The following is a 12,830-nucleotide window of genomic DNA, read 5'->3' on the forward strand; positions in this document are numbered from 1 at the left end:
CGATTTAAAGAAATAAGGGGTGTAGTGTGTTCTTTGCTATAGTACCTGCTTGCAAACACACACACACACACAGGGTTGATTCACAGCTGCCTGGTCCCGTGGGTATTTGAGCTGGAAGATCAGACAACATCTAAGAATTCAGCCATGACTCAAAATGGAAACAAAGGAGACCATTCTTAGCAAGCCCGGCAATGTGAAATGAAACCCTACCGGCTGCAGCCTGGAGCCCCCTAGCACGCTTCCCCACCTCATTGTCCTTGAGAGCACTCCTGTTAAATACACATGACAGCCAAAGAGATGGGGAGAATGGGCTCCAGAAAGCAACGATTGGATCTCCCTTTTCAGGAGGTAGAATAGGCAGGACTCTGTAAACCCCTAAAGTAGCACTTGAGCACAGGCACTGGGAGGCGGCATTGTCGACCTCTCATATGATGGCTGAAGAACATATCATATTATAAAACCTTTCTCCAAAGCTCACCCTGCTTTGCCCAGGACTCTCTTCCTTTGGAAGCCTGTTAAGAACAACTTGTGGATAACACTCTCTGCCTTAACAGGCCGGATTAGTTCTTTTAAAGCAACGAACTGAGGCCATTTGTGCAGGTGCTAATCAAAAAGGAAAAAGAAAAAATTATAAAAGACCCATGTGCCTTCATCGCTGGCAAGAACAAAATAGATAAAGAGGGGAGTTGTTCAGGGCCATATCTGTGAGCTGACCTCTAAAGCGCCCAAAAGAATTCGGGGTTTGGGGACTCTAAAATGGGGGGAAGAGGGTTAGGGTCAGGCCAATAGCAGAAAAGAGTGACTCTGAAAGAATGGTAATAAGGAACGGTCTGAAGCTTTTTCCCCCCACAGAAACTGTTCTTTACTAGTCTCCCATTAGCTCTTTGCATTTCGACTTCCCAACACCTAGCCCGGAGGTGGACACACAGTGGAGGTGCACACCAAATATTTGATGAATGTAAGGATGGTGGCTAGAAGAATAGATGGATAAGGAAAGATTCAGAAATGCCAAAATGTGAAAACCAAACAAAATAATCCACAAACACATAACTGTCCTCTCCTTCCTCTCCACACCATGAAACTAAAATAAAATTGCCTGAAATATAATAGTCAGCACATTTGGAAAGACGCTTTGTATCTTCAGAGAGCAATGGCCAGATTGATGATTAACATTCAACCACGGTTGGCAAGTTAAAATATATACACAAAAAGGAAAGCTACTCAGCTGTTGGATTAGATTTAGAATATCACAGAAAATTTAATTCCATTTAAAAAAATAAAATCTGTCATTTCATCAGCTTCCTTGAGAGCTCGCTTCTTTCTATACCACAACTAGGAAACTGACTCATGAAGGAAAGAATGCTTAGTTTCCTTTAAAATACTCTGAGAATAACATAATATACACTCTATTACATACTGGATTTGAGTGGGTAATGAATGTGAGAGAGGAAAACAAATTGTGAGAGAGAACACTAGCTCTCACATTCCAAAGAGTACAACATACACACACAGCTTCCACTTGCTTCTTAAATTTTAACTACCCTTCAGGGTAAATGTTGCTGTTGTAGGAATTCTCTAATCAAAATTTTGGCTACAGTGCTAACCTCCTTAGAAGCTCAGGACGTCCTGTGGAGGTCATTTGATGAGAAGGTCTTACAAATTAGGGAAGGGGAGATTCAAAACTTGGAACGATTCTTAAATTGCAAACCCAATCTTTGCCTCTCCGGACAGCCTTCCTCTCTAACATGCATCACAAAGATTATTTTTGTACAAGAAAGGTGCTAGTCAATCTCAAAAAGATAACAGTATTAACCTCCAACTGTTCCTTCTGTAATTTATAGCTATTTCATATTTTTAAAAATTTCAACCCACATTACCTCTCAGTCACAGAGATTTTTAGGCTTACTGCAAATAACTATCTCATTTCCTCATGTCCCTGTCACCTGGAGCTGAGGAATGGGATTTTGCAAACATGGTGTTGCGACCTCCAATGAGTTTTAGGATCAGCTCCCTAGAGCCTAGATTTCAAAGTCAAGGTAGGACCCTTGGACTCAGTCTTGCACAGTTGCTTCTTCTGGATTGCCAACCTTCTTTAGGAGGAAATGTTACCAGTGAGTTCAACAAACGTAAATAGGAAACCTGCTGGACACAACAGTACTTTGCCAGGCCCCGGAGGACTACAGAAACAAGTCAGCACTTTCTTGCCCACAAGGAGTTGACAATCCATCTGGACAGTTAAGAGAAGACTACTAATAGTTATAATACAAGGCAGGACAAAGTCATGCCACAAAGGAAATTTAACTTGAGTATCCTGCAGAGTCAAAAGAGGGGTTATAAAAGGCAACAGGAAAAGCAGAACATCAGATAATCCTTGAAAGGTTATACAGAAGAATTCAACAGAGAGAGGCACGGACAAGGACATTCCAAACGCCAGGAACACTGATGTACACTCAGGAGACCCGTTTGGCTGAGAAGGAAGTAGAGGTACATCAGGTTGGGGTCATATTAGAAGAGATGGTATTTGGTGTCAGGAACATGTGGGAGCTGATGACTTTTTGAGCAAAGGGGTATCAAATTGGAAACTGGAGCTTCACTGGGTTCACAAAACACTTCCAAAGACATCCCAAAGCAAGCAACAGTCCCAAGGACAAATGACCAACAGAAAATCTGGGGGGGGGGGTGTGGAGAGATGGGGAGCACCTAATTAGGATGAAGCACCCTTTTGCCTGGCCAAAGTATGAAACACGAAGAATCAAAACAACAGGTTGCAGAACCTGTCCTGTTCCGTATGTCTTTTGAAATAAATAAACCCTACTATTTCAATATTTGGCACCATGACAAGACCTAAGAGGAACTAGAGAGATAATTAATAAGGGCATGAGGGGAAAGTGCAATTAAAAATGGCAAAGACTACTCCATAAATAAGTGGTTCATACTGAGAAAGATTATTACTGCAATCTCCAGCTTCAAACCTAAAATCAAATCACTCTGAATGGATAATTTGAGCATTATTGGGGGGGGGGGGGGGAGTAGCCATCATGGTTCCTAGCCTCTAAATTACAGGTGAAACAAGATTTTACTCTGACCTCACCTCTCTGCCAGTTTAAATCAACATAATAATCACGGCTTAGTCCCCATTGGCATAACTTTCCATAACCTCAACTTTCAATGTTTGTCCTCAGTCTTTTAACCAGAAAAGGAAGTTAGATTGAGAATGCCTCCAGAAGAGTTTTTTCCAAGGAACTGAAAAAAAAAAAAGTCTCCTAGGAGATGAGGAAGGCAAACTCCCTTTATCTGAATAAGAGCCTTTGTCAGAAATAAACACCAACTTGAGCAAACCTGAAAGCATGGGTCCCAGCAGGCCTGGAGATGTTTGAACCTCTGGCCCAGTTTACAGAGCCCATTTAAAGTACCAATGTTTCTCATCTGAAAAGCAGCCCACATGTTTGTCACTCACTGGAGAACTTTTGGCTTCTGCTTTTTTGAAGGTAATGATTCAAAACTGAATCATTTCCTGCAATTTAATTTCCTAACTGAATGCAAAATATAGGAAGATAAGGTCACACAGACATGGGTCTGTCTCCAGAAAGCAATCACCATCCCAGGGCTGCTGTAAGTGGACGTTTAATTGGACACAGTAGGTTTTACTATTGTTGCACCACGGAAATAAATTATTTTAAAGATGACCAATGGCCACCACCCACTCAGCAGGCACAGTGGTCAAAGAAAACTTTGACTTCAAGTTATGGCTTGAGATTGAAAGAATTGCTTACCCTAATTCCAGACAGTTGTACAGAGCATCACTATTTAACAATCTTCGTCATCCGCGTCATCATCATCCTGCCTATATTTGCCTAGAGATCTTAGAAGAGGGTAAAGACCAGAGAGGAGTACTATTGCCCGTGATCAGTTCACTTTTCTCTTTTGGTTAAGGAGATCCACCAAAATAAAAGTTGGATGAATAGCTCCTTACTATCATTCCTGCTCGAAATACTTGACTCACCTTCCGTGAAGTCAGGGGTCGGACTGCAGTGAAATCTAGCCAGCTGCCTGTGTTTGCAAATAAAGCTTTATTGGAACACCGCCATGCTCATTCATTTATATATTGTCTATGGTTGCTTTCACGCTTCAGCAACCGGGTTCAGTGGTTGATGACAGGAACTCTGTAATCTGACCCCTTCCTTCACCAACCCTTGCTTTCACCCATCCTCCTCAACCCTTCCATTTGCAGAGGGTTTGGGTGTCGGAGGGTTTTCACATACCACGTTTGATAATAGGTTTCTGATACATGAAAACAGACAATTGCAGTGCCCAGGGAACCCTCAGATCAGTGTCAGTTCTCCATGGGAGATGCTGCCATGGCACTGCCTTCATCTTGAGACTCTCAGGGTAAGCAAGAACTTGTCACTTTGTGTGGGGAGGGTGAGAACCAGCGCTCGTGGTTGTCAGGAAGAATGGCAGGCATTGGGCTCGACCCAATGACCAGGGACAATTCATAAGGCAATGACTTGGAAGCAGATGTGGCTCAACTGATAGAGTGTCTGCCTACCATATGGAAGGTCCAGGGTTTGATACCCAGGGCCTCCTTGACCCATGTGGTAAGCTGGCCCACGTGTAGAGCTTCTGCACGCAAGGAGTGCCGTGCCACACGGGGGTGCCCCACGTGCAAGCAGTGTGCCCTGCAAGGAGAGCCGCCCCACATGAAAAAAAGCACAGCCTGCCCAGAAATGGCACCGCACACATGGAGAACTGATGCAGCAAGATGATGCAACACAAAAAAGAGGTGCAGTTTCCCAGTGCCCCCAAGGGTGCAAACGGACACTGAAGAACACACTGCAAGTAGACAGAGAGCAGACAATGGGGGGGAGGGGAAAGAAATAAATAAAATAAAGCAATGACTGTGAAAGTTGTTATACTTGGAAATTGCTTATTAAGGCACCTCATGTGGACTGTCCATTGAAAACCGCACATATTCTCAATCATCTGTAGTGAAGATATGTGAATGGAGAACATCAAGGTCAAGACCATTAACCTAACTGGATTCTTGTCAACTATCAGGAGCATGACAGGATTTTGGAAATTCTAGAGTTTAGACTCAGACCTGAGTTCAAATCCAGTCACCCACCAGTTATATACCTTTGGGCAAATTTCTTACCCTCTCCAAGCTTCAGTTTCTTCATCCATGAAATGAAAATGCTAACAGATAACATTTACTTTTCAGAATTGCTGAAAGAATTAAAGGAGGTCATTTGGAATAACGCCTGGGACAGGGCAGTGGACGCTCAGGAAATGGCCATGGTAAGGACAATTATCAGGTGTTGTTTCCACTGCAGATCAGAAGAGTTGCTTCCTAGGAAAGGCTTATTTGAATGTGCTTAGTAAATAGGGCCATTCCCTACAAAATGATTTAATTCGATATTCAATTTGCTTTCAATATTATGCTTCAAAATATTATACTACAGCTTGTATTTTTACAAAGCTCCTACTCCCAAAAATTTTTCATACCAACTCAATATCCCTGTGTGGACTATGGTATATGGGTCAGGTGTCCGCCCGTTTTACAGATGAAGAAAGTAAAGTTATTCCTGGAGTCCTGTTATTAATGAGGTTAGCCGAGACCCTGGCTCCCCTGCTTCAGGGCCCAGAACACTTAGTGCTATGCTGCACTTTATTTAACAGCCTTTTTAAAAAGTCAACCCAAACAGCCTGGGGAAGGCAGAGATCTGAATTAGAAAGCTACGGTGGAAGGAATGAGGGCAAGGGCTGGACAGGCTGGTAAGAAAGCAAGGCCACTCGAGAGGGCTTCCGAATTTGGACAGATGTAGTGTGCCTTTAAAAAGGGCCATGTCTCCACTCCTGTATTGCTTACCATCTGAAGCTAAGCCAGAGGGATGTACATAGTGAGATCTTTGTCTCATTTCAGGAAGGATTCGGGATAAAGATTCTCTGCCAGTAATCTTCCTTGGATTAATGGTTTCTCTTTTATCTGCTGTATTTCTGCTCAGATGTCTTTTCTCTGAATGAGTCAGAGGAATGCAAATGCTGGGCGCAGTCCGACTGAAATATTTAAATCTAGCTTTGCAATGTTTTGCAGGTTTGGAGGGGAAAATTACACACACACACACACAATGAAGGCATGGCAGATGAGAATTACAGATATATCAACCAGCAATACAAAAATGTGGTTTTTCAATTTGACAATGAACTCATTTTTCTTTTTCCATTTCTTTGTTTCTCCAGATCAACATTTAGATGCTCGATGGGAGTAGAAGGAATGTGCAACATTCTTTTGTAAGCCGGAATCTCATCAAGAATGTATCTGACAACATGGGAAACTGATTTTATTTTGGCTTCCAAATGACAGGACTTCGTTATGCAATGTGCACAGCCCTTGAGGAAGCATTCTCTACATCCTCATAGAAGGTGGGACAGGTTGGGCATGATTTGTGTGCATTTTCCTGATTCCTCCTTTTATCGACACACTCCACACTCACTCTGTATTTTCCTGGTCAGTCATAGATTGCAGGCAGTGCCTCATTATTGTGACTGAGAAGGCTTCCTCTAAGAAGACTCCTGCATGGTATTAATATTCAAATCCTCTGGCTTGGTCTGCAAAGGCCTGATGGAGCTTGCACAGAGCTCCTGTGCTGTGAGCAAACAAATCTTGGGAAATATAGCCGAGTAAATTGGGATTTAGCTTCTGTCCCTATGTGCAGTACTTAACATGAAACCCTTATAATAAAAGGTCTCTTCCAAAGGCTTTTATTGTTGCAAGAAAGAGTTCCTACCATGTGAACCCAAGGACAGAGGGAGGCTTTCTTATTTTCCTTTCCACCTCATGTGAAAGAATAATCTCATGCCTTCGGGACAAAGGCTTCTTTAGACAACAAAGTGAAATGCTTTCAACATCCATGAACATCTCCAACATCAATGGGATTGCTATTCACAGATGGAAGGGCAGGGGGCGGGGGTGTTACTTTGGGCCTGCACAGTTGGCCAATACAGCATTACCACTGAATACTAGAAAGCCAGGTTTGGAAATGTGAAACATCTCCCCCTCCTATTAAAATAGGATTGATGAGTTCCCAGGGATGTTCAGAGTTTCTTTGACTTCACTTAAATGATGTATAATCCTTCTCCATGGTTTCTGAATTTTTGCCAAATGTGCACCTGATCTAAGGCTGGGGATCTAAGGCATGGCACAAGAGTGCACAGTCATACTTGTTTTTCTCAAAGCACTTTCTTAAACTTATCTGCAGATTCCACACCAGCGTTCACCAAGCATCTAAAGTATTCCAGGCACTGTACTAGATATTGGGGCACAAAGATGAGTAAGGTATGGTTCTTGCATTGCGAGCAACCAGGTCTGATAGAGAGAAACAACTCAATATCTGCAATGTAGTACAATGAGTGATAGAACAGAGATAAGTACATAGGAGGGACTACCCAGGAAGGCAGATGTCAATTTTTAAAAGGTCATCTCAATTGAGCCTTAAAGAGACTAACCATTGAAGAGGTGGACAAAAGAAGGAAAAGAGGTCTAGAGTGAGGTCCCATTATTTGGACAATCAAAATATACCTGGAAATATTACTACTCGAGGAACATGAAAAAAAAGTCTTGGCTTTGTCCCAGTCATATCTGCTGAATTTCTATTGGCCATGCTTCTTAATGACCAAGAATTAATTGATGCCTCCATGTGCCAATTTCAGAAGGGTGCATTATTTTAGAAAGGTCAATCATTCTAAGTGCAATTTTAGTGGTCCCAGGTTCTGCCCAACAGTCAACTCTCCAACTCATTTCCTATCCAGAAAAGCAATTGAAGAATAAAATTACCTGAGGTCCCTGGCAACTTCAGACAAGAATGAAAGTCCATTTGGATTCCATTCTGTAGGTCCAGTGACTGTCAGTTATAGGCATCCAAATGAGAAGTAAAGAGAAGGGCAAAGAACCCAGGTCCCAGGAAGGGGACGTTTTTTGCAAAGAGGTTCAGCAAAAGTCTCTACCTCATGGAGGAGGTGTAGCTCAGTGGTTGAGCATGGTCTCAGGTTCAATCCCTGTACCTTCTAAAAATAGGGGGGGACACATCCTGCCTGGGACAAAAATACAAACCACGATGTGAACCAACTAACTAGTCACTTGTATTCCCTTGGATGACCCCCAAGTGCTTCTGTCAACCTGTGTGTGTTCTCCAGCAATTGAGTGATGAGCGAGGTATGGATTAGAATCTCAGGTTGAGTGGCTACAACTTATAGAGGCCTCCTACAGAATCCAAATGTGGTGCAACAAAATGTCTTTGTGTTCTTGGCACCAGAATTCAAACTCATCATCTGTGTTACAAAGAGAGAGATTTTATATCTATAGACACATTCCAGCCCACTAAATTAGTCTTCCATGGCTAAGGGAGCATGTTTTTGAGAAGAGATTTTAGGATGCTCATTTAAATGAGATGGAGGTTAATTTATTCTCTGAAAATGATATTGAGTCTCTGGGTCACCCAATGTGAAAAATGACTAAGTCCACTCATGCATCAGACAGGATAATTCTGGCAAAGTTGGTGCTGACAGCATTAAAGAGCAGTGATGGAAGAGTCTAACCTTGTTGGTGTCATTTTAATTGTCACTATGAGTGACGAAAAATGCATTTCCTTCTCCAGCATACTTCTCTCTCAGCTTTGTAATACATTAACTGGGCCATGTCATGTAAGAGTCTGATAAAAATAAAAGGAAAAGAAGTATGTGTGCTACCATGCAAGAGATAGAGGGACTGGGAAGAGAGAGAAAAGGAGACATGAAGGAAAGAGACAAAGAAAGAGAGAAAGAGACCAGCAAGTGAGAGAATCAGAGAAAAAAATGAGACAAAGACAGAGAGAAAATAGAGGATAGACAAACAAGGACTATTGGGGATGGCTCTTCCTGAATATCAAAGATCCCTGTTAGTAATCTCGTGGAAAAGGCTAGTTTTGCACCAAATCAAGAAACCTGCAATGTTGCCAAGATTCACTCCAAGTTTTCAGGCAAGACAGCCCAGAATTTCTTGTTAAAAGCTTAAGGGCTCAATTTATGCTAAGCATTCAAGGAAATGTCTCATCCAAACAGGATATCGTTTTTCATATTAGAGAAGCAAACAGATCTTGGAGCATAAATGTTATTATCCACAGTCGCAAAGGAAAATGGCATTTACTTTCCCTTCCGTCATAAGGGAGAAAGGTGAAGGCTCTCCCTTCGCTGGGCCAGAAGAGAGTTCAGAAATCCTGCTTCTACTCCTGAAAGAAATATGTTTATTTCTCTCTACCCCCATAGGTGAGGCCACCAGCTCCTCCGTGCCATTGATTGCTTTGATGGGTCAGTGTACAACATGGCTATGTTGGTTTTAAACATATGTGGGGGGAAAGAATCAAAGTTAATTTCAGTAGGTGAAAAGCTAGTAGATTCCATTAGTGATTGGGACTTCACTTCAAAGTGATAAGGCTGGGGAAAGCAGGTTCTCAGAACCGAACGTCCGAATGGGAATTTATGATGTAGAACTTCAGTTTTATCAACCACAGGCTTCAACACACACACAAAAGAAGAAATACCTATATTTTTCCCCCTAGCAGAAATCTTAAGGTCAACCCAATGAACCAGTTGCACATTTTTCTCTCATGTCCCCAATCGTTTTTTACTCTCCAAAACATAGGTGTGGGAGAAGGTCATTGGAACATCGTTCCTGATTTTCACAATGATGAATCTGAAAGAATGCGCAGGACACGACCCCACCCTGCCTGTTCTACAGATGACCTCAGCAAAACCCCAGGAGTCATTCACACGGGCCTCTACTGCAGCGCAATTCTCCGAATTGCCCTTACAACATCTAGATCTGGTGGTATTCTGAATTACCTTGGTTCCAAACTCCAGAAAGTCATCTCCCACCTTTACAGAGAACAAACTCAACTAGGCCTTTGAAGAGGATATAGTCAATAATATTTAATGGCTGCCATTACATTTAAAAGGCACTAATCCATAAATGTACATAAATATGCTATGCATATGTGTAAAGGAAAAAAATGCCATGTATTGTTAAATCCTATCAAAACGGAGCACATTTTATTAGAAACTTTGTTCTAAAACAACATTTGGAGTTTCCTTCTATAAAGCTGAATTGTCCCCATTTAATAATATGTGAGGTTTTTCACAAGACAAGCTTTGCCTCACTCAGGAAATGAAGGGTTAATAACCATGGACCTATGTGCTTCACATACACAGAAAAAGTCAGTGCTCATGCCAGTTTAACATGATCTCAGACACAGTAATAATACTCTTCCCTGTTCCACGCACAGGGAAAGGAAAACAGAGTCATTGCAGAGTGACACTGGAATCTCTCCTTGTTTTATTTGGCCACAAGTTCCTCAGCAGCTATTGTTTGCTGTATCTTCAGGCACAAGTTTCTATGGTCAGTGGAAGAAAATACGAAGACACAGGGTAAAGAGAAAGATAACTAATATTAGTCGAGTGCCTACTATATGCCAGACACCGTTATCTCTTTGAATCCTCATAGTTTCCTTGTGAGGTAGATGCTTTAATAACCATTTCTCAGATGATAAAACCGAAGTGCTAAGACTTACCCAAGCTCTTACATTAATAGCTGTTAGGTGGTGGAACAAGCTCTCAATGGGGCAAACTTTGGTGCTTGGGGGCCAAAAAATCCTAGATATTACAATGTCTGTGCCTCCCCCTTTCCCAAAGTTCACAGCACAGAAACAAATATCCACTATATCTATGATATTAAAATTTCACAAGGGGGAGGATAGGAAAAAATGTCTAAAAAGGTTCCATTTGGGGGAGATGGTACAAAAAAGAAGTTGAGAAACACTGCTGTAGAGTATTAAGACTTGCAGAGAATTTGCAACAGAGAAGAGGGCTGCCTTCATGCTCATTCAGCCTGAGCAGCCCACCTGCTTGAATTGTCACCCTGTGGGGAATTCCCCTTGGATTCTGCCCATCCTGAATAAGTCTGGCTTGTTTGCAACCTTAGAATTTCCTCTCTGTAAAAGACTTTCATGAGCGCAGATACCCTTGTTCCTGGGAGGAGACTTAGCAACCTGACCCAATCCCTTCATTTTACAGAAGGAAAATCAGAGACCTAGAGAAGCAAACGACTTGCCCCAAGACAGTGCTATTTGTGGTAAAGTGGGAAATCAAACCCAGAACTGCACCTGACCCAGGTTAGATGCTCACAAAGTGTTTTGTCAAGTGAATGAGGCAAATGGGTTTAACTGAAGAAAAAGATGCAGTTGGAAAGATCAAAGGTAAGAATTTTTTAAGCCAACTGTATGCAGACAGTCTATTCAAGGCTATCAATAGGGAGAGAGGGGGCGTTTAAACCCACCACCTAAATCCCTCGTGGTTAGAGACCTCCCGGAGTCACTGCACATCACAGCTCCAGCCGAAGCCAAACAGTGTCAGGAGGCAAAGCAAGTGAGTTCTTCCTTTAGCTGACCCAACCGCACATCTTTCCTTTGTTTGTTTTTCTTTCTTTAAAGCTCTTACAATACTCCTAGCATAGTACCATCTGCTGAAGCAGGATGAACAGGTAGCTTTAAAATGATGATAGCTCTGGGAAATGATAATCACTAGGTCATTGAAAGCTGCACTGCAGTGTATAAATAAGATAAGTAAAAGTGCTGAGGACTGCATGTTTGCTTTAATAAAATGTGTTTTCCCTTTTTTGTGGAGAATGCCTTTCTCAGACGCCTGGGGAGAGAAGCTGAACTATAGACCAGAAACCACAGACTGTTCCAGAATCTGGCAATGAGGGTGGGATCAGAGGGGAGAGGGATGAAATATTACTTACTGAGACACAAAAGGAAAAGTGTTGGACCAGAGCCTTTGTGTTGAATTGCTGAAGGAATGGAATGAGATCAGAACTTCCAGGTCTAATTCCAAAGCTCCTTCTGGTAGCGGCAATAGGATGCTGTGAAAAGAGCTAGGGCTTGGGTTACAGTGCAGCTCTCTGCTAACTATCTGACCTTGGGAAACTTAGACTCTCTGAATCTTGATTTTCTCTTATCTCACAGGAGTATTGTAAAGTTTCCATTAGGGAGTGTCTATAAAGCTTCACCATATACATACCAGATCTACCTTTGTTGTTTAGCAAATGGTAGTGTGATGGTGGTGGTGGCGATGGACATGAAGATGACCCACAGGCCTTTTCTAGAAAATAGCTCCATGCTAAGTCCTGAAGACATTCAGTGGTAGCCTAGAAGGTATCCCACCCTGTGAGAGAGGCCACTAGAAATTACAAGTCAACAAACAAGAATTACCTTTGCAAAGTGCATAAGAATGAACTTTAAAAACATGAGCAGCTTCTGAAAGTTTGCAAATATAGCATCTCACGTGGGCTTTCTACAAATTCAAAGCATTTTCACTGTCTTTCATTTCATCCCCATACCAGCCTTGGGAAGTTGCTAAGGTAGGTTCTGGATACCCATTTGACAGATGAGAAAAACTGAGGCCTCAGGAGATTTAGGTCACTTTGTTACTAACCCCATGTTTTGCAGAGAGAGGTTGCACCTGGGCTGAAAACTCGTTTCTGCATCCTCTTCCACTTCTACTTACAAGTTATACGCGGAAAGAAATGAGGAGCTCGGGCAAGTCATGTGCATTATCCCTTCTTCACCTGAACACTTCCGTCTGAGCCAATGCCATGTTCTCATATACCTACCACTGTGTCTGCCCTCTACTCCTGACCCAAAGTAGAAAATTTAGAAGAGACTAATAGAAGGAATATCTCCCCTTGGGAACCAATAAAGTGAGATGTCAATCAAACCAGTTACATAAATGGCACCATTGGA

This window comes from Dasypus novemcinctus, chromosome 8 (genome assembly GCF_030445035.2).
Source record: "Dasypus novemcinctus isolate mDasNov1 chromosome 8, mDasNov1.1.hap2, whole genome shotgun sequence".
NCBI classification, from domain to species: domain Eukaryota; kingdom Metazoa; phylum Chordata; class Mammalia; order Cingulata; family Dasypodidae; genus Dasypus; species Dasypus novemcinctus.